This window comes from Peromyscus californicus, unplaced genomic scaffold, assembly GCF_007827085.1.
Source record: "Peromyscus californicus insignis strain IS unplaced genomic scaffold, ASM782708v3 Scaffold_5__1_contigs__length_169319896, whole genome shotgun sequence".
Lineage (NCBI taxonomy): Eukaryota > Metazoa > Chordata > Mammalia > Rodentia > Cricetidae > Peromyscus > Peromyscus californicus.
Window position 1 is genome coordinate 142,673,224 of NW_026294573.1, and position 21,779 is coordinate 142,695,002.

The 21,779-nt window shown below is 40.2% G+C and overlaps 1 protein-coding gene across 3 annotated transcripts in view; it reads right to left on the reverse strand.

The window, feature by feature from the left end:
- The window catches only part of Tox (thymocyte selection associated high mobility group box), a 313,402-nt gene that overhangs the window by 158,562 nt on the left and 133,061 nt on the right, over positions 1–21,779 (reverse strand). The gene's annotated exons all lie outside the window — the stretch shown is intronic.

Below are 21,779 nucleotides of genomic sequence, written 5' to 3' on the forward strand. Positions count from 1 at the left end.
AGTAGTGAAGTGAATCAGAGCTCTGTGGTCCATGCATATTCTAGAATGTGTTACTTTCTATTTCATCTTCTCAAACTCATTTTCTAAATCTGGCATCATCCTCAAGCCAGCTAGAGCTTTGAAGTTTTGGTTTTAGTCTATCCAAAGTGTAGGCTAATTGAATATGTTCATGTTACTGTTCTGGATGAACACTTTCCCTCAAAATGTACCAAAGTTAAGTGATTTTGAGCCAAGGCTGAAATAGCATTTCACAATTAAAAAGTATGCAGTTATAAACATTGCAATTTTTTTTGTATATTCCATGTCCCTTCCAGCAATAAACTTATCTACTGATATGCATTAACTAATTTAATTTTTTGACTACTAAGAGTTAGGTATTATTATTAATACTTGAATATTATAAATGAACATAGAAAGGGGCAGAGCAGTTAGACTAGACACTGAGTTATACAGCTTCTACCAGGCATGTCTGGTATTAGCCACGGCTGGTTTGCACATGCACTCACCCGCCAGAGCAGATCAACATATTCTGAGTCATAATGGTAAGTCAGCTACCAATCCTGAAGACAGTGTTACTGCAACTGGCAACAGTTCAGGTTGAATATCCCTAATCTGGAAGTTGGAAAGCCAAATTGCTTTTAAATTTGAGATAATTTAAGCACCACCATTATGTCACAAGTATAAAACTCTACACATCTTTCTACAGTAAAAATAATGGAGGCACATTAAAAACAGTATATGAAATTGCCGTCTGATTATTGATATATAAGTAAATGAAATGTGAGTGTCTTGCTTACATTTAGGTCATCTCTCTCTTTCACACAGACACAGACACACACACACACACACACACACACACACACACACACACACATTTCAAAATCTGGAAAAAAATGGGAAAGTTGGAACACCTGCTATCTCAAGATTATAGAAAAGAGCTATTTAACTTGTATCTCTACAGTCTTGAGACATCGCCCAGAATTTCCATGATTTAATGGGGGGACTTTTGTTAATGTCCCAGAAGATTGAGTGTTTAGTGATAAGCTTGTTGGAATGTCATTGGATGCTCAAAAGACTGTGGAGGTTATGGTGGTTAATTGTAAGAGTTAACTGACTGGGCCTCTGGGTGCCCACGGATCTGGTAAAATGGTTTTCTTGGGTGTATCTCTGATAGTACTTATGGATAATGGCTATATTTGAGTAGGTAAACTGAGTAAAGCAGACAACTCCCAATATACATGGGCCATATCCAACCTACTGCAGGCCTGATTTCTCTGGTCTGGTGCTAAAATGTGACACTGGTGTTTTTCTACCTTCATAGTCAACAGAAACACTGGCTTTTTTAAAGTCTCAAGCTTGTCAGTAGCTCTCTCCAGGCTTTGGCTTGCCAATTGTAGATTTTGGAGTTGCTCATCCTCTGTAACTAAATGGGTCAATTCCTTATAATCTGCCCCTTTACAAACACACACACACACACACACACACACACACACACACACACACACACACACACACGCATGCACACTCATGTACACTATCTATTCATCTCTATCCATCTATCTATCTATCTATCTATCTATCTATCTATCTATCTATCTATCTCTATATCTATCTGTCTGTCTGTCTATCTAGATAATATCTACTAGTGATTTTATTTCTCCAGAGAATAGTTCACACAGGTGGCTTCTTTTATTACTACCATACTATCCAGAGCTCTTTAGGATTATATTTTTGATGGGCACACTGACACACATCTATTGTCTCAGCACTCAGGAGATAGAAACAACAGGATCTTTAGTTTGAGGCCAGCGTAGCCTATACAAAAAGACATTATTTTTATTTGAGGGGCTGGCAGAGAGACAGTGGGGAAGGAAAGGAGTGAAGAGTGTATGCAGTACTTCTGGAGAGCATGCGGTACGGAAACACGCAATTCTTAGGAGCACTTGTTTTCCTGAGAGCAGGACCTGGTTTGCTAGGAGTTTTTTGCTGTTTTGCTCAGACAGTGGACAGTCCCTGTGTCTCTTTCCCGTCATGCTACTTCCTGTGCATTCCCATCCCCCATACAGTCACTCCCTTTTCCTTCTACATTTGGAAGTATTTCCTAAGGTCCACTACTCCTGTTAGTCAGGGCCAGCTATGCTTAGTCTGTGGGCTCCCCTGGGTGGGTCTGGGTTTCTGGGCAAGTGCTATAGTTAGGGATGGACCACACTAGATAGTGGGTGACCTAAACACACCTTGGTTACTCTTTGGGCCCCCATAATTTAGGGTTAGCATTAGATCATCAAAAATGCTTATTATCTAATTAACAAAACTCAAATCATACTTGCTTCATTAAGTAAATTATCTTCCCAAAGAAAGTGACAGAGACTTTAGAAGAGGAAGGAGATTCAGTTTTCAAACAAGGTTTTGATGGATTTTTGCTTGTTTTTTCTTTGAGTGGAATCTAGGACTTAGGGCATTCCACAAATACACTACCATTGAGCTACATTGCTGGCCCTCATGAGTGCTTTGAGGGTGATGCACTTCAAGCTTGCAGTGGGTTAAAGCCGGCTGAGGGGCTGGGGAGATAACCTGGCCAGTCAAGTGCTTTCCATGCAAATGTGAGAACCTGAGTTCAGTCTGCAATGCCCACACAAATGCCTGGTGTGGTGGCATGCACCTTTAGTCCATGCCATCTGTGGAGGTGGAAACAGGTAGACTCCTGCCTAGCCTAACTGGTAAACTCCAACTCTCAGTGACAGACTGGGTCTAAACAGTAAAGCAGATGGCATCTGAAGAAGGATACATGAGGTTGACCTCTGGCCTCCACAGGCACACACATATGCACCTGCACGTATGAAAACAAGTATGCGTGTGTGTGCACATACATATGTGCAACTGATTAATTTACAAACAGAGCCCTTAACAGGAAAAGAAGCAAAAGTACAGACAGGAATGGTAAGGGTGCCATCATCCAAATGCTGTCTCCAATTCTTCAGTACTCTGATTTGTAAGACTGTATTTAATATAAGAAACAGAGGTTGGCTGGGAACCAGGAGCCTGACCCTATATAAGCAGGCTCCCTCTGTATGAGTTGCAAAACAAAAATCTGTACATGCCCAAACAGGCCTCCTCCACATCCTTGTGATTGAAGGCTTGCAATTGGACCCTGGCTGAGATGGGGAGAGGGCAACGGTATCCTGACCCAGCTCTTCACCATCAGGTTGGATTTTCTTAGCTTACCACACCCTGTCCCAGAGCTGCTGCCAGGGGCTCAGCAGGCCTCCCACTACTCTTACCATCGTAAAAGGCATCCCATGTTATGGGCTTAAGGCCAGTTGTCATTTGAAGTAGAATTATAGCTCACAGAGTCCTAGAATTTTGGGTTTGGAAAGCTCCCTAAAGACATTTATCTGAATTTCTCACATCGTGATGGAAGAAATAGATGCTTTGTTAGTCACATGGACCATCTGGGAATAGAACCAAGGTCTGGATTCTGAGTAGAAGAGCTTTCCACTATGATATACTGCTTTATTTTCTATTACCCATAAAAGGTGGGAATTGGACTGTACTGCTACAGATGTTCCACAACCTGCAATGGAGTTATGTCCTGATAAAATCATTGTCAACTGAGTAAAATAATACATGGGATACACCTAACCTACTAAACATACCAGCTTAGCAACAAAACACACTGCAGAGTGTTGATTGCTTCTGCCTATGATTACATGGCTGACTAGGAGCTGTAAATTGTTGTCGCTGCCCAGCATCGCAGAGAAGAATGAATTGCATGTTGCAAGCCCAAGAAAACTACAACATTCAAAATTAGGACTAGGGGGCTGGGAATGCTGTTTAGTAACAGAGAACTTGCTGAGCACACACAAAATCCTGGTTTCTATCCCTGGAACCATTAAATAAATAAATACCACAATTGTGGTGTCTACTGAATTCATATTGCTTCTGCATTCTCATAAAGCAAAGAAAAAAGTGTTAACTTGAACCATCGTTAAGTCATGGGCTGTCTTATATGTAATGTATATTTGTGTATTCACAGATCTGAAGGCACAGCAGGAGCATTATTACACTCTAATGACCCTAATTCCCTCTACATGGATCACATATTAGATAACCATTATTAGATTATTAGTAATTACCGCAATAAAGTTGTTTCATTAAACATAACTAACTGCATTTGCCCATACCTTATGTTTATCGCAGTTAGTATTCTTGGAAGTCAACTGAATTGAGGCATTACAACTTTTCACAATGTGTATGACCACACTAGGACTTTTAATTTCCATGTTTTCTCAATTTAAAACCTGCAGCAAAGTTTGAAAGAATAAATAGACTTGACTTCTTTAAATCTAAATGTAAATGGCATCAACTCAGGATTAGCTTTTCTGACCAAAGGCTTTTATATTCGTTATTGTGTTTTCATTTCAAAGCACCAGGGGATGCAATCACATAAAAAGTCATTTATAATCTTCTACTACAGTTTTTGGAAATTGTTTTTAGAGGATATTAACCAAACCCATAATCCCAAAGAGCCTTTCAAACTAGGTAGTCATTATTTCTTCTATTTAAAAACAGAAAAAAGACATCTAGTGCTGTGTGAAGCTGGCCAGTGATGAGAAGCAGTGGGCAATGTGAGGTTCTCAAAACAGGGACACGAGAGACATCTGAATGAGAACATGGGCTGCACACCAGTCACTGGCTCTGGACCAGAACATGGCATCTTTTCTTATGGAAACCATGGAAAGAAAATCAGAAAACTGCTCCTGAAAGAGAGAAGGAGAGAGAGGGAGAGAGAGAGAGAGAGAGAGAGAGAGAGAGAGAGAGAGAGAGAGAGAGAGAGACAGAGAGAGAGAGAGAGACAGAGAGACAGAGAGAGAGAGAGAGAGAAAGAGAGAGAGAGAACCCCCCAAAATTCATACAAAGTTACCACACTGTGTCTATGAAGGAAAATCCACACATTTCTAGTTTTCTGTAGAGACCTTTGATTGCCAAAACAAACAATGGAAATGTTTATCATACTGATGGGTTAATATGACATTTTTTTAGAAAGCCCATTATATTAATCGTAAGAAGGAGTAATAATTTTCAAAATAAAATTTCCATTTCTGTATTGTTTGGTCCAACATTAAAAGCTGCATTTCTTTCTTTCTTTATTGTAATGAAAGAAATAACAACTTTGGGCAGCTAGTCCAGCTTTTTGCTGTTTTGTCTGGATGCAAGCAGAGCTGGGGATTTAGGTGAGCTTTAAAATGCTTGGATAGCAGGTACAAGACCTTAGGTTCAATCCCTGAGCCAGAAGGAAAAGTCCATATGGAATGAAACACCTTAAAAGCTAAGCATGAAACAAACACATAGAGACAATGTGCACAGTTATAAGGCTAGTCACATGAATAGCCACAGGGATCCAGTATCATCCCACTCCTTCACATCCACAGCGTCCTCTTTTGCTCAGGAGGGACTGGAGGCACTAGATGGGGAACACTTGTCTGTTATCTTCCAGGCTCGAGGTTGCACCTGCTAATGTGCAGCAGTCACTCTGCATGCTGAACCCTATGAATGCATTGAAAACATGTTTGCACAGGCAGAGCCAGCCTATGACACAGGCAAGGAAAAAGAACGTAGCTATTCTGCTTCTGCTTTCTAAGTCTATGTGTTGCCACCCAGAAGTTCAGAGAACTGAAGTGGAAAGGGGGATCACTGTCACCTCTGGCTCCTGTGACTTGAACTGGAGTGGTAAAGAATGCACTGCATTGCTGGAATAGCATGGCATTGAGTAGGGGAGAAAGAATTCCAGACAAGCCACAGCTTACAACCTGGCTTCTACTTTGAAGTCACACATATGTTCTCATCATATTTCTGTCCTAGCAGAACATTTACTTGGGGACTCATTGCCTTTGATAATGCTGAAACCTGAGATTTTCATTATCAGCCTAACCATTTCTCTAGACCATGTCTTATGATACATCATGTCAGTGGTTTGAATCTTACGGAGAGAAGCCTCTAAATTTCAGGGTACGGCTATCATGCAATGGCTTTGATGTCCTGACTACTTACAAACAAATGTACTATGCTCATACGTTCCGATCATCATGGGATTCTTTTAGTAGTACCCTAACAAGCTCCCCACGGATGACAGTAATTCCACTGTGGTTTAAACCAGTTTTAACTTCTTCCTTTACAAGCACTTCCAATCTCATCAAATGCATAGTTTCCATCATAGCTGTACAGTGACTATTATAGCTCCTATTATATAGATGATAAGGAGTTTGTGTACTTCTCTGAGATAGATTGAGTCTCATTCTTCTATCAACTCTGTCTTCCTGTTCCTCGGGCCTTAGCTAGTAACCTTTGCTTCCAAGAATGACTGGCACCAACCCCATAGTCATAAAGCATACAAAGACCCCATTCCTAGCCACAGCAGCTATGTGTCCTCAAGCAGGATACTAACATGTATGGAAAAACTCTGCTTCTATGTGAGGGCCGGAGGAAGCTGACCCACAGCATCCACAGGCGTGGATGCAGTAGCTTAGGGTGTAGAGATATTATGAAGGGAGGAGATGATTGCTTGTGTTTCCTGTGGTCTTCCTGGAAATGGATCTGTTGTGTGATTTGTTCCCTTTATCTCTTCTCAGACTTACCTTCCATCCCATCAGTCGGGCTGCCCAGGGCTTTCGTTGCCAGGGTTAACCTGAGAGCTTGCATTCACTACAGGGTGGGCTACAGCGACTTCCAATGCACTAACAGTTAAGTGACTGTTCTGCAGGGCTACACTAATCTCACCCAGTGTCTGTTCTGTTTTCATTGTAATATGGGTAAGAGTCTTTAGTTCTCTCTTCCATTCTTATGCAAAGACAGAAACCAGTGTAGAAGCCCATAGGTAGAAGAAATAAGATCACCTACATCATGAACATCACTCCACCCTTTAAAAGCAAAAAGTTCAAGTTTCTAAAAAAATGTCATCTACCCCAAACCTTCAAAACCAAGCAATCAATTTTCATTATTCATTGTGTCAGAAAGAAAAGACTGTGTGGATGAAAGCTTAACTATCAAACTATTCTGCCGAGTTTAATGAAAAGTCATTCAATTCAATCAAAATACTCATGATACACTTACACATCTTTACAAAATATGCACCTAAAAACCTTCAGGATCAGCTAATAAGGAGCAAATGTTTTCTAATACTACTCAGGGGCCTGGTCTCATAAGGAAATACCCACATAATTCTGAAACTCTATAAAGCTTGAAGTGGTAAAACTATGCTGCTCTGAGTAAGCACAGAGCCAAATGGTTGCTTCAGAACATTCCTTGGCCTCCTCATCTTGTTTTAGGCCGATTTTTCTGGATCTATGAAAGGAACACTTAAGAAGTGCATCAAACTCGCTGGCAACTCTTACCTAAGCTAACTTACGTCCACATCCTATCATTTATCACCAAGTTTGCCATAGAACCTAAGTACTACTTCAGTGCAGAACAAGAAGCATGAAGCCAATTAGCCTGCCGTGGCTGGCTCCTGCATTGTCAATTTCCCTCTGAAGCAAAGGACATTTCCAGATTCTGACATGTAGAGGAAAGGGTGTGAATATTTTTCAACATGCGTCTGGTCTGGAGGAGTTTGTTCACTTCTGGGAATCTCCAAGCAAAAGAAATGTAAGACTGGAAGAAATTAAGGGTATTGAGAAAATCATGGGCATTGAGTGACTGGACGCACATGAGTAACAATGAGGTTCTATTCAGACTAGTTTAGGGACTGTGAAGATATGCAGCTTTTTAAGAATGCTGAGGACAAACAGTGGTTGAGTAATTTTGAGATTAAAAGTGATTCTAAAGAGTATCTAAGAAGGTTTAGGGTTATGAGCTGGGTAGTTTCATCTGTCTGTAGTAAGGACTCAGGCAAACAGCATTTGGACTGAATTGACAATTATATTACAGGAACAGACTCAAATATTTAAATCTAAAAGCAGGGTAGATGTGGGAATGTATGTTGGTGCACCCAGGGAGTCTGGCCAATGAGAAATGCAAGTAGTTCCACTGTGACACATTTTGGCCACTCCTTCTGTTTTTAGAGACAGTCTTTGGTATTTCTTTAGAGTCTGGAGTTCCTCTATTCTAAGTGAAAATATGATATTTTAAAATACTACAGGAGAAAAATCCTCCAGGTTACTGGGTTTGAGGATGATTTTGCTCATCCCTTAAGGGCCACGCTCTTCTTGGGAAATAGAAAGTCATGGAAAGGCAAGCAATTGTGTGTTTTTCTTTAACATCTTCAAACATTATGTGGTTCCATACATTTCTGCTATTTCCTTGGATGATCTCATGACCTTATAATCCAATGTGACTTTCTTTGATAATATTTTTAATCAAATAGAATAGAATCAGTTTTTTGTGTTTCTGTTTAAGTTTTATACATCAGGTGTCCTCTCCCCAGGGTACGCTCATTACAAATGTTCTGAATTCAGGTCTGAAGGTTCCCTGTGCCCATCTCCTTGCATAAGATCTAACTATTCCACACAGTCATTCATTCATCCTCCTGTTCTCATTTCACATTTTTGGGGCTATGTCCCAAATATTTTAGCCTCTCCTCTGCAGAACATGACACTTTGTCCGGGACACACTCCAGCAGATGCTGGAACTCCTGTGTGAGGCAATGTGGGTCCTTCCACTCAAAGCCTTGCTTACTCTATCATGAGGGGCAGTTGATTTCCTGTGTCTTATTTCTGGAATGGCACCTTTTGTGGAAAAATTGAGACTGGAAGATAATCCCATTTGATACTGACAGTCAGAACTAACATGGCCATGGCTACACATCAAAATTAAGTGAAAATCCATCATGCACTTCTAGAAAACACTGTGACAATGACTCACCATTTCTTAACCAGATGCTCATTTAGCATACACTTAGGTGTGCAGGGTGCGCACATGCATGTACACACACACACACACACACACACACACACACACACACCATGTACAGGCAGTTTTTATATCATTTTGCTGATAAGCAGAATGAGTGCTAGAGAAATTGTGTTAAGTGTTTTAGAATCTTTCTGTGTGCATTTTCTCTTCACTTTTCTCCGATAACTCTGGACTCTGCTTGCTTTGTGATTTGTTCCTATCCAGACAGTTGGGCTCCTATGCCTTCCCAAGAGCTCCTCTGCCCAGAGTATCTCCCCCAGCTTCTTATTCTTTTTCTCCTTATTCCTAATAATGCAACGATCATTGAATTTATCAACTGACTTGGAATGTATCAGAGTGTGAGAGATGATACTACTACTAATTATTAGCAACTGAGCATAAACTTGGATTCTCCTAACCAGGGACAGGTTTCCTACCAAAAGGCACACCTTGTAGATGTCATTGATGGTGTCTTTTCTCTGCCCTTGTGTAAGAGATCTATAGCACCCTGTGCTTATGTTGGCCTGTATCTCACTGTACTGTCCCTGACTTCACTCTGATACTTAACTACGGGCACTATAAGGTCTAAACCTGCCATAGTTTTACTTCCCCAGTGACATTACGGGAATGAGTAAATAAAATTCAGTGCAATATTATGGCAACTATAGCATTGGGAGCATCTCAGGTCCCCAAGAGTCTCCAATAATGTTTATTTGCTATGACTTAATTTCCAAATAGTATCTGTGCATGGAGACTGATCCTCTGGGGCCATGAGGCAAAGGTGCCCAGATCATATATTAGTTTTCTATTGTAAAACTTACTGTTCTACAGAGATGAACTCTTTCCAGCCACTCTATAGTTGGATCATTTTGGAAGGGAGCTCATTTTGCAGGATCTCAGACAACAGTTACAAGCTTTGTGGTAGAGAGCTGTCCAGGCTTCAGGTTCCTTGATCCTGGCATTAGCTAGAGATCAGATTATGGCCAAGATGCTCCAGGTCAAACTGGTGTGTGTTTTTACACTCAGCATGCAGTCACAAGGGAGCTCTTCACTACAGCTAGACCAGCATGCTGATGACACGCTGGCAGGACAGGCAGACCAAGGGTGCTTCCTTCTTTCCCTCTCTCACATGATTCAAGGGTAATTTGTGGATCTTGCCCATGCATAGGTATGGCATGACCGGACAGACATGGGAAGAGATGCCATCTTGGAGAGATCCCAGATGGGAGTCTGGGCCTGGTGTTTCCTCTCAGATTGGCTTTGGAATGGAGAGTGAAAAATTATAATTTCCTTCTGCGATTTTGTCAGATTCAAACGACATGTACAAACGTATTTATGAATTATAAAGTTCTATACCCACATGTGCTGTGCTCTGTTGTGGAAACCATGGGACTTCCCCACAGGCAAGTTTGTTTAACGGTTTCCATCAGTGATTGAAAAGGTTAATAAGAGGAAAGAAGTAGAAACAATTAACTCAGTGTGCCTAAATTTGTCTGTAACAGATCTTTAAGACAGAGAGTTACATGTGGACCTAAATTTATTGCCATATGTACAAATTCAGTCCAACATTAAATGAGATGATTGCAGGAAAGTAAAGGAAGGAGAAATAAGTTAATAGTGAAGTCATCAGATCAATAACTTGTGGATCACCCCAGATGTGCATGTGTGGGCAAGGAAGTGCACATAAACATGTTATTCACATTTGCACATACTTTCCTCCTGTGTGCACAAAATGTTTTTCTCTTGTAAGTTTTTAATCAGCTAATATTTAACTCATTTGTAACTGTGCTTGAGGGCAGCACTTGAGGTGCACTGCTAAAACCTTCATGCAAAACTTCAGAAGTCTGGAAGGGCAAAGGCATACACAACTCTTCTCTCGTAAACAGGAAATATTGCTCACTTACAGAAAAAATATGTCATATCTCATCTACAAAACTAATTTATCCATTAAGCAAATTCATTTACATTGAAAATTAAGATACCAAGTAGTTTGTTCCTAAAATACAGGATTATGTACCTCAGTGCAGTGGTATAATGTGGGATGGCATAATTGTTCTATACATTTTATTTTTCATAGCTTAGTAGTTGTATTCATGAAATTACCCACAAGCTAATGATCACTGTATGTCATTGAACTGTATATCCACCATTTGATTTTCTAGTTCAACAATTACATGACCTAGCTAGACCCTAAAGTGTTTTAGTTACCAATGACCATTCTTCAGTGACCACTGTTCTATTGCTGCCATAGAAGAAAGGACATCACATCTAACCAGCTCTGTTCTGTTATTCACCTCTGCAAGAAGAGATGCATTATTAATATCTCTTGCACATTTCATATTTGCTGTGAAAGATTTTGACATAATGTATTTTTATAGCCATTAAGTAGATTAATATTAATGTTAGATTAAGTGGTTTTCAGAATTTTTTTTTGCTAGAAATGGCTTCTGAATAGTTCTGGGCAGAATGTACATATTTTAAATATATCTAATGAGTCTTGTCTCCAAGAAATCCTTCTATGTTACTTGAGACATTAAACTTGAAGAAATAAGTTTAATACACTGAAGTAAGAAGAGGATAGAAGCTAAACACTAGAGCAGATTAAATGATCAGAATGAATTTTTGTTCTAAAGAGCAGAACAATGCTGCCTTTTCTTCAGAACTAATATACCTCTCCTCCAAAAGTCATCGTATTGTGTCTAATCCTCATTTCATATAATTTGAGAGCAAAGCACTCAGGACACATGGCAGGAAATAGGCCCACAGAGATTATTTAAAAATTCGTATTTTATATTACCTGCTGCATTCCTTTTTCAGGCAATGAACCCACATGTGTGAAAGTCCATGTGTATTAATGCTTCCAAAAGCTAATGTGTTTCTCAAAACGCATACTATGCAACCTTGATGCACACTGTAAATCGTGTTTTTTAAAACAGTGCATTTCACATTGTTACATTGTTGATAGAAAAGAGTTTATGGATATGCTTTTGCAGAAGTGCCTATGAGGTACCGGGCATCTGCTATTTTCTCCTTAACTTCTCTTTATATTTTCTCCATTAGCAGCCACTGAACACTATATTCAGTCAACTATTCTTTGACGGTTAGCCTTACTAAATATATGGTGTAAGATGTAGCATTATTTAAAGGGTTATTGGTATTTGCTTCTTTTTTTTAATTTAAAGTTTTGTTTTGATTTCCTTTTTAGTTGCTTATCCATAGATGTATCTATCCTTTATAAAAACATTGTGAGGGACATACAATGCAACTCACACCTTCCATGGAAGTGATTCTTAAAAGAGATGATTTTACTCCACTCTGGGAGGGCATTAGAAATTTACTAATACATAGAGACAGTTTTGATTGCTGAATGATGGGTATTTCTACAATTAGGAAGCTGAGGTTCAGGGGTTATATTCTGCAATGCACAAGACAGACCTCCAAGAATGGTCTAGCCTCATGCCAACAGTGTTGTTGCTGTTGTGACAGCCTGGTCTATGCTGAGTAGCTTCTATGTTGAAAATGACACAACCGAGAGGAAAGATGGAATGAACTGTGAAATGTCTCATGTGAATAACAAGGGTGGCTGCCTAGATTCTAGACCAGACGATGTCATTTTGAAAAATCACACAGACATGGTCCTAACAATAGGGTATAACCACAGAGCTCTCACCTGGCCTGCAGCTGTTCCAGGTCTTTGGGGGATGGTACTCAAAAGAATTATAGAGCCTTGAGGATCTTAGATACATAGTCCATCAATTCAAGATGAACAGACATTGTACCTCATACATACTGCAGGTAAGTATAAATATAGAGTAAGAAAATGAGTTCCTCAAACTATATACAAAACTGTCACTTGTCACGGTTAAAACCTAAAAGTTCTAAGAAAAACTAGTAATTTGTTAATTAGGATTCTATTTATTCTTTCCTGTGCAAATCTAATCATTTGTTTGCAAGATGCTGCATCTTCATTAAAGCCATTAGTATTCCAAGTAGATGGTTGTACTAATTTTCTAAATGGAATTGGAATTTCACTACTGTGTTTCCAGCAGCTCTTACAAGTGAATATTCCCACATAATATAATCTGTTTCAAATGAGCAATCTTGCCAACAGGTATGTGGGAAAATAGACATTATCACTAATCCTGTCAGGCAGGCACACCAAGAGTCCATCGAGGTAGGTCTTCTTCTTAGTTAGAATAGGTGTTACCAAAATGAAAAAAAATACAAGTGCTAAAATGTGGAGAAAAACTATATTCATTTTATATGTAATAAAAAAGAACACAGTATTTGTCAGAATGGATATTAGTTCAGCCCTTATAAAAAAGCAATATATAGGTTGCTCAAGACACCAAAAATAGAACTAGCCTATGCTCCAGAAATCCCATTCCTGGGTACAGGGACAAAGAAAATGGAGCCACTGTGTTGAAGAAACAGCTGTACTGCCTGCATTTTGCAGCAGATTAATAATAGACAAACTGTCCATCAACTAAAGATTGAATAAAGAATGTGTCACACTATGGAATACTATCTAGTCATAAAAAGGATGAAATCTCATCATTTGTGACAGCGTGGATGAACTGGAGATAAATAACATACAAAAAACAAGGACTTCTTGATCTCACTTGTATGTAAAGTCTGAGAAAATTGATCATGAGAATGGAATGATGGGTATTAAAGGCTGGGGAGGGTCCAGAGGAGGTGATGAGATAGATCAATTAATGTGAGAAATGAGTTTCTGACATGCAACCATATAGTATTTTGACTTAGGTTGATAGCATTCTGCATATTTTTAATAAGCTACAAAAATATTTTCACTACAGAAAAATGACAAATGCTTTAGGAAATAGCTGTGTTTACCCAGATATGACACAATGTTTTGGTGTATAGAAACATCATATGGCAGCCCATAAGCTTATCAGTTAAAAATTGAAAATGGGCAATTCCTTACAGCAAACAAAGACAGTTAAATTCAACTCATACTATCCAGGAATGGTCTTATTATATATGGCAAACATTATATGTTGTGCACATATAAATATATGTCAATTTTATATGTAATAAACTACTGAGGGGGACTATTCCATTTTAAAGAAATAAAGTCTCTTCTACTTTTTTAAGGAAATAGAATCTATATCAAGTTGTCTCCTAGAAGAGCAGGTTTGGGACACATTCTACAGCTTTCAGGCAATGCATTTGTCTCTGCACCAGTGACTAAATTGGTTGGTAACATTATGGGTGTGGACTTCTGTTTATCTGCTGGGTGGGTAGAGGAGGAACCTCAACAGTAGGTGGCCATGGCTATGGAGGGAGCCTTTAGCTGGCCCCTGGCAAACTGGTGAGTAGAGGATCTCTTTGTGGACAGCCAGAAGTGAGGAGGAGTGCACAAGGCCATTTGGTCTGAGCAAAGCACATGGTCAAACAGGTGGGAGTGTTCAGAGAAAAAGATGACATCAAGAATTCTGGGAAGGGTTGATCTGAGTTCTCTTCAGTGTCTTAACCTCCCGGGCACTCTCTATGCTTCTGGGGGCAATATTTCAAATGGGTCAGACAGTTTTCATTAAAAATACCATGAATTTGCTGGCAGAGTACGTTGGTGATCTTAGGGGATGTAAGCAACTTAGTGTTTACCAGTATTCAAACATTCTTAAGTAAAATGCCTTATGTATATTTTATTTTTAAAATAGCTAAAAAAAATCTTAAGGAGCAATCATTTGCTTATGGCAACAGTGAGCTACATACAGCAAGGATTAAGGATTCCCATGCACCACTGTCTACACCCATCACACTCCCATTAACAGCATTTCCCCCAGGGGTGGCCATCAGTCTACACTCACCTGTTGTCACTCTAAGCCCACAGTTTCCACAGACAGCTGAAGCTGGTGCTGTATATTCTATGGGTTCTGAGAGATGGAGAATAACACGTGTCTGCCATGGTAGTGTCACACGGGAAAAAAAGTTCTGACTGTGATTTTCAGTTTAAGTATTTTTGTCTACACATCTTATGTTTGAGAATTCTTCACAGCCAGTCCTTCCAGCTCTGCCTCCAGCAGGTGCAGGTGCTAAAAACTAAGCACGAGGCCTAACTCTCTGTATACATGCTGCAGTGTCTGCTGGTACTGAACATTCACTGAAATTTTTATGAACTAATAGGAGGGAAGGGCTATGGAAATGGCAACCCTTTAATCTCTGCTCATTTAACATGATACCTTTCTAGAAATACATAAGTAGATAGAGAATTTCATGTGGATTAATATGTTGGAGGGTAGATTCACAGAGGCAACACTATAGTGATCACCTCTTGGACTGCTCACACTTGCACTGAATTTCCAGGAATATTTCCAGTTGTCCCCAACAATCATTCTAGGTTAGTGTCCAGGAATGTTCACAAATGACTAAATTTGGATAAAAATTCCTTTGTGTCTCAGGTATGTAGATACAGAACAAAGCAGAGTAGAGAATGTGATCATCCTATTAACCTGACGAATGTGGACAACAGACTTAGTACTTCAAACCTCCAGATGACATTTCCTGTTCTCCCTGACTCAGTTTGTTAACTAGGGAACTGCCAAGATTCCAATTTCATTCTGTTCTACAGAAAATTATTTAAAATTATCAGTATCTTAATATTTTGGCATTGAAGTTGTGTCTCTAATTCAGTGTTAACATGTAAAATGAAGGATGGAAAGAAGAGACATGGTCACAGAAACCTTCTCTTTGTCTCAAATGGCTGGCATGAATTGAAAACAACACTGTCAAGCACCCAAGCACGGGGCCTAGATCAGCAGCCTCGAAGCAGCATGACAACTCCTGGTTTGCCTTGTTCTGTGCCTTTTGTGACTTGTCAGTGGTCAGTCTTTCTCTGTGCATGGTGAGGAAACCACACTGCTGATTTGTGGGTCACTAAAAGGACCAGAAAAGCCAGCATATATCACTGCTTTAAATGGAGCTCACTTGGAAGTGCTCTCCCAAATGCAGTCACGTTCCATATAAACTTATTAATAAGATTAACCAAAGCTGGTCTGGGGAGATGGCCCAGAGGGTAAAGTACTTGCTCCACGGACATGAGGACCTGAGTTTGGACCCCCAGAACTGACATAAAGCCTGATGCAGTAGTGCCTATCTGTGATGCTGGTGTTCCCATGGAGAGATGTGAGGTGGAAACAGGAGAATTTCCAAGAGCTCATGAGCTGGATAGCCTGGCATGTGCATGGCAAACAAGAGACCCCCCCCCCTTTTAAACAAGGTAGAAGGCCAGGACTAACAGTCAATCCTGTCCTGACCTCCACATGTGCACCATGGCACATGCATGCCACATTCACACACACACACACACACAGAGAGAGAGAGAGAGAGAGAGAGAGAGAGAGAGAGAGAGAGAGAGAGAGAGAGCAATGACCAAAGCTATAAAGAAAATTTGAGATGATGAAATTGTTCTTGAAGATGGGTTCATTACCATAAATTTAACAGGAAACTCCTTAACTGTTTACTTAGCAGGGAGGAGAGTATTTCATGTTAAATGAAACTATTGTTTTAAAGAAGAAGACTACTCAAATAGATAGCCTTGGGCTTATAGAATATAAAGGCAGTAAGACCTGCAAAGGAAATATGATCATAGACGGCAGCCGAGTGTCTCCCCCGCCTCATCTTCTCTTGAGTGATGTCCTTCTTAATGTTGGGTTCAGAAAGAATCTGTAAAGCACCTCACCTCCATATTGGTCCACAGCCTGTTCTCCCACATCCACTGGAGAGGTAGAGATTATTTATGCCACACTGGTACTGGCATCTTAAAAGGTGTAAGTAAGAGGCTAGAATGTAGCCACATCTAGGATGTCTCAAGACTACTCCTAAATCTTTTGTTTTCTCCCTTCTGTTCCTTAAAATCAAGTCCAGTGAATGGGCTCACCATATGATCCAGCAATCGACATGCTGGATACACACTTAAATTTAGAAAATGAAATCAGCATCTTGGAGAGATGTCTTACTCTTATTCATTGTAGCACTAGTCATGGTAGCCAATAAATGGAATTAAGTGTCCATCAACTGATGAGCAGATAAAGGAAATAAGGTACATATGGGAAATTGTGAAGCCACAAAGAGATCAAACCTTGACATTTATGAGAACACTGAGAGCTGGTGAACATGAGAGTGACTGAGGTAAGACAGAGACAGAAAGACAAACACCGCATGACCTCACCTACAAGTCTGGGCCTCAGAGATGAAAGCAAAAATGTCTTTATCACAGATGAAGGCAGGAGTGATGGGGAAAGGCTGGCCAACAAACAGTGAATCGTAATAAGGCAGAAATGAGTTCTGGTATTCTCTGACACAGTAGGCGACTAAAGACGATAAAATGTACTGTAGTCTTTTATAAGCTACTAGAAATGATTCTGAGGGTTGTTACCATAAAGAACAAATGATTAAGGAAATATAGATGCTACCTGGTTTAAACATTGCACAGTGTCTGTCAGTTTGGAGATGACACTAGTCAAGGACTGTGTTCTATTTCTATGTCTCAATAAAGAAAAATCAGGTTCAAGCTGGAGATGTTGACCAGTTGGTGGAGTGTTTGCCTGCTATGTATAAAGCTTGGGGTTCAGTCTTCAGGAACTCCCACCACTGGCCATGCTGACATGTGACTAGTCCTAGCATTCTGGAGGCAGAGACAGGAATATCAAAAGTTTAAGGCCAGCCTGGAGCACATGAAACCCTGTACTAGAAAAAACAGCAATGACAAAGAAAGGATGAAAGAAAGAAAGAAAGAAAGAAAGAAAGAAAGAAAGAAAGAAAGAGGAAAGGAAAGGAAAGGAAAGGAAAGGAAAGGAAAGGAAAGGAAAGGAAAGGAAAGGAAAGGAAAAGAAAGGAAAGAGAACTAAGCTCAACCCACAACAGCCTGGGTATCATTTTTTCCTCATTCTCACTGTTCACTGACTGATAGTTTCTTTTTAAAAATCTATCCAAAAGCCGGGCGGTCGTGGTGCATGCCTTTAATCCCAACATTCAGGAGGCAGAGGCAGGTGAATCTTTGTGAGTTTGAGGCCAGCCTGGTCTACAGAGTGAGATCCAGGAAAGGCACAAAGCTACACAGAGAAACCCTGTCTCGAAAAACCAAAAAAAAAAAAAAAAAAAAAAAAAAAAAAAAAAGAACTATCCAATGGTTTACTTCTTAATTCAGCATTGTATTACCAGCCCATTTTTCTATTCTCATAGAATGCAGAGGGGGAAAAAGCCAAGATAATTAAATCTCTTTGCTCCAAGGTCTTACAGCTGTTTATTTGGTCCAGTCCATCTGGTTTTGCCCATCTTCAAGCTTATTCACTATTCACCATTTAAAAAAAATGTTTTGATGATTTCTCTCTATTAGTACCTTCTCAGTTTAGCAAATCCCCCAGCTCCCTCAAGGTGTGAGTTTCCAGGGAGAGGTGAAGGCTGATTCTTCCCAGAAGAGTGTTCCATGGCTCTTCTCAACTGTTCTTCTATAGTTACCATCTGCTCATCCTGTGTATGTCTTCACATTGCTACTTCTCTACTAAAACACCTCCTCTTTCCACACCTGCTCTTGATTGCCACATTTCTGTTGCTGGTGTTTTCAAGTGGAGCTTCTCATTTTGTGGCTGCCCTAGTGTTGGCTGCCTGTGTGTGGACTTCCTAAAAACACAGGTGAGGTACAGACCACGGTCCTGTAAGAAGAGAAGCGTCTCTGTTGTGAAATCCCCTCCTGGAATAGGATCCTTACCTTCCTCCTTCTCCCCTTCGGCAGCCACACAAGAATCTCCCATCTTCCATTTCATTGTGTATAACCTCATCTCTTCCGAGTCTTTGCTTACTTGACCTGGGGTGTGAACTCGATTCCAGAGTTGGTCATTGCAAAGAAACTTCTGTAATCCTGTTGTTTTGATTTCCAGCATAATGCTTTATTAATTCTTTGAGTGCTTCATACAATGTGTCTGATCATATTCACCCTCTCCATTCCTCCTCCTAACTATCCCCAGATACATCCCACCCCTGACTTCCTGTCCTCTTCTTCTATGTGTTTTTGCAGTCAAGTCCAGTTTGTACTGCCCAGATAATCCCAGGTGTGGGGCTGGACACTGGAGCATGGTCAGTCTAATAGGGGCCACAGCCTTCAAGAAAACTGATGTTCCTTCCTCTAGAAGCCATCGACTGTCCATAGCTTGTTTGTTTTCAACATCCTTGGCATTTTGTTTTGTTTTCTGGCTCTCTGGGTTTGTTCGCTTTACTCTCTTACCCTAGCATCGTTACTGTCCCTAACATCACTCTTAGTTTAGTACCTGCTTCAAAGACACGGCTGGTTAATTCCTCCTCATGGTCATGTTTTCCGCTCTCATCTTGGCTCAAATACCATTGTTCACTTTTTCCGCAGAGTTGTCACCACATGTTCCACTTTGTCTATTCCAAATTTCCTCTGATCTTTGCAAGCCCCATCTAGGTGACCTCTCTGAGGACAGTATACTCTCTTAGTGCAATGAAAGGTCCATCTGAATGAACTAGCAACTCTGTTCAAGGTCTCAAAATTCTGTTTGAACCCAAAGTCTTTTCTTTGCTCCTTAGTTTTAGGCCCAGGAATGCAATCTTTTCCCATTCTAAGAATAATATTCCTCTTCTACCCTTACCTATCTTGCTCGATTGGAATGCCAACTCAGTTGTTGCTTAGCTTTCTTTACCTCTTCTGCACAAAAAGCCTTGGGGTCTTCTTTTTCTGTTACATAGACTACCAGCTCATCCCTACATGTAACTACTGCCTTAACCTCTCCACTTTCTGGCATCACGGTATCACCTAAAGACACTGCTGCACACTTTTCCCCACCCCACTTAAGTTCTGAGGACTTCTTTGGTGTCTTTACCCCTTGTATTCATTCTTCATTCTTTCTCTCACCCAGAAACCAAAGCCAGCCTTCCTGATGAGGTCTCTCTTGTTGGTTCTGCTACACCACCATTCTTTGTCCTTACACGCAGCTTCCCCCAGATCAAGGGCTTATCACACCATCTTTAACTAAGATGAGTTTCAGAGATATCTTTGTAGAAGTAATACCTTTGCCACCTCCTGTTTTCATTGTCACCCCTTGCTGAATATCTTCAGCAAATAGATGTGATAGAATCCCAATCTGACTGTGTATATAGCTCAATTCTTCTCCCTCATATATTGTTTGTATTTGGTCTTGTTTGTATTTGGAGCCTGGCACCTGCTCCTAAATCCTTTAAACATCTTGTGAACTGCTCTTTCTTCTTTATATACTAATTTGCAGCAGATAGCTGCTAGACATCCCAATCCTTTATTACCTCTTGTTTAGACTGTTGCCATCCTCAGCAATATCATCATCTAATTTTTCCATATCCCTGCCTGTCCCCCATCCCTATCATCTCTGTCTACTTCTTTCCTCTATCTGCATCTTCACCTGTATTCCATCTCTATCTTCATCTCCATCTATATATACCTCTATGCTAGGCACTAATATCATCATCTAATTTTTCCATATCCCTGACTGTCCCCCATCCCTATCATCTCTGTCTACTTCTTTCCTCTATCTGCATCTTCACCTGTATTCCATCTCTATCTTCATCTCCATCTATATATACCTCTATGCTAGGCACTGAACCCAGAGCCTCGTGCATGCTAAAAGTGCACACTACTATTGATCTGCATCCCCAGCCATTTCTAGCTTCTCTAATGCAACCTATCAAACTAAATCTTGAGGATAATTTTCTCAAATTTCAGCCTCGATCATGATTTCCTGATCAGAAGTATGTCCTTGCTTCTCATTACCCAGTAAATAAAAATGAATTCTTATTCTGGTTTCCAAAGCTTCTTGCCATTTATTCCCTTCTTAGTGAAGCTGGTGCCACTGCCAAACCAAGCTGTTCCACATGCCCTGTGAAGTCACCATTGCTGTCGCCTCAACATTCATTCATGTGGGCTCTCCAATTTGAATGTACCCATATTTGACTATCATTCTTCTGCATCTTTCCCTTATTCTCAGTTCACAGTGATATTTAACTCTCTTCTAAACCCAGAAGATGTTATATAATATATCCATATTTCTATGATATTGTCATCACTGTCTCCTGACACATGTGTGTGTGTCTCACTCCATCTATTTGCTTGTAAGTCAGCCTGTAGGACTCAAGAATAACTCTGTGCGGTGCCTGTGCATATGCCATTATGCAAAGTGATGGTTCCTATACATGACAGAAGGCAGAGCTCCCAGGGAGCCGAGTCAAACACAGATGGCTGGACCACTCCTGTGTCTGAGTCAGCAGGACAGGGATGGGGCCTGATAATTTCCATTCTTTGAAGGTTCACAGGCTGTACAGCTCCTGCTGGTCCAGGGGCCACACTTTTGAGAGACACTGGCAAAGACTTCTGAGTCTGGGTTAAATGTAGTTTCTATCTCTTAGTTGCATGGAATGTCAAATAAGTGGGCATGCTTTCTCTATGCCAAGTTCCTTCTATGAGAAAGTAAAACCACAATACTGCCAAATTCACAAACATCAGCAGTGGCTGTTGAAATCAATCACTGAAAGTTTGTAGAAGTCCACATAATCAAATGTCAAATGAAGAAAAATAATTAAGCTATCCACATTGGAATGTCAAATCCGTTTTGGTGACATTTCTCTATGTGCCTTTCTTCTTGCTCCAGGGTATGTTTTTGAGTTTTATTCTCTAGGGAAATAATCACTTGCATTTTTTCCTATACTGCTGCATCTTTTTTTTTTTTTAAAAAGTGCTAGATAAACCAATGATATATTTAAAATCAGATACAGCAATATATTCCACAAATTTCCTGTTGTGTCTACAAAATGCCTCTGAAGACAATTTGGCCCATCAGCTGAAAGGCTGCCTTCCCCACGAATGAATGACGTGGTTCCCTCTATAT